This window comes from Cibotium barometz, chromosome 15 (genome assembly GCF_041138505.1).
Source record: "Cibotium barometz isolate CiBa-2024 chromosome 15, ASM4113850v1, whole genome shotgun sequence".
In the NCBI taxonomy this organism is placed as follows: domain Eukaryota; kingdom Viridiplantae; phylum Streptophyta; class Polypodiopsida; order Cyatheales; family Cibotiaceae; genus Cibotium; species Cibotium barometz.
Genome location: NC_141060.1, coordinates 38691254 through 38692757, shown reverse-complemented (window position 1 = coordinate 38692757; position 1504 = coordinate 38691254).

The following is a 1504-nucleotide window of genomic DNA, read 5'->3' as shown; positions in this document are numbered from 1 at the left end:
ATTAATGTGGGAATAAATAAGTGCTAGGTGGTTGTATTTACTTCAAATAAATAAAGCGGTTCTAGTGTGTGAACAGTCGCTAGTATGTGGGTTCTTTTGTGTGGGAACCTCCTCTTTAGGAGTATCTTATGTAAGCAATGATGTATGTAGGTGCCATCACTTAAAAGGACACTTGGCATCATAGTTTGACATGTGGCAATATATGTATGCACCTTGTAAAGGGGGGTCTCTTATTAAAGGACCATTATCATAATGATTTAAGTGTGCCTAATCGTTGAGTTTATCTCTTACTAATCACTCTTGTTATTAAACCCTAATACCTAAAAACAAGTATCAGAGCACAGTCCAATCGTCGTCGCCTGTGCTAGAGCCAATTGTCGCTCGTCCAGAACCAGTCGTGGTCCATTTTCACCACCATTTTGGGAGTGCACCCTAGTGCCCAACACCCCGGCATGGCAACGTGCACCATCGCCACCCAGCCAGTCAGCGGCACTACCCAACTAGCGTGTAGCGTGCACCACTATCTCTCGCTTTTCCACCCGTGCACCATCGTCGGTATTTCTGATTGTTCTGCCCGTTGCCGACTGAGTTCGTATAGCTCCGCTCAACCCTCATCCGCCAACCCATGCCTAGATCAGGCGACCTTCAGTTCTGCCCTATCGGTCAGCCCAACCTTGCCTCGCTCCATCCTCAGTAGCTCCACTTATACACACACTAGACACACTTCTCTAGACCTTCCTGACTGTCCCTCCGACCCTCCTGTGACCTTTTCTTCACCTTCCTCTTGCAGAGTTCTGCTACAGAGCTGTCTGCTTTCGAAGTCTATAGTTAATTTGAAACCTCCCAAAATGTCCTCTGACAGCTACAGACCCTCAAATGTCACTCATCTTAACAGGATATCACCTCCCAAGCTCTCTGCTGACTATTACAAGCCCACAGTTGCCTTCGAAAGGACTGTTTCCACCCAACTAGCTTAACTGATTCGATTGACACAGAAAATCACTCCTTTGAGTCAGCTAACACCACATGGACCTCAAAACACTTCCACAAAACCAAACACAAGAAGGCTCTGCGATCACACCTGCAGGCCACCACCAAGCACATCAAAGGCAGGCCATCACCAAGCACATCAAAGAAAGGATTGAGCAATCTTTGTGGACAAGTTCAAGTTCCAATAGAGCTGCAGCACCACAAAGATCCTAGGGAACCCATCATCCTACAATGCACTCTCTGTTGTGAACAAGCCCAAATCTTCCCAATTCCAGTCTCGCGTCGGTCCAAACAAACCAAGAAAAACCAAACTACCAGCTTCCGTTGAGTTGCTATCCAAAAAAACCTTGGGTCTCTTCTCCCCTTCTCGATTTTCTCCCTTCTTCTCACCAATATCTTCCAATTGTTTCCCAATTCTCCAATTTGCCCGAATGTCCCCATTGTGTTGCGCCTTGCAGCTATTGCTTGTCTTTGTCAACTACCACGTTGCCATATGCACATGTAGAAGTTCTAG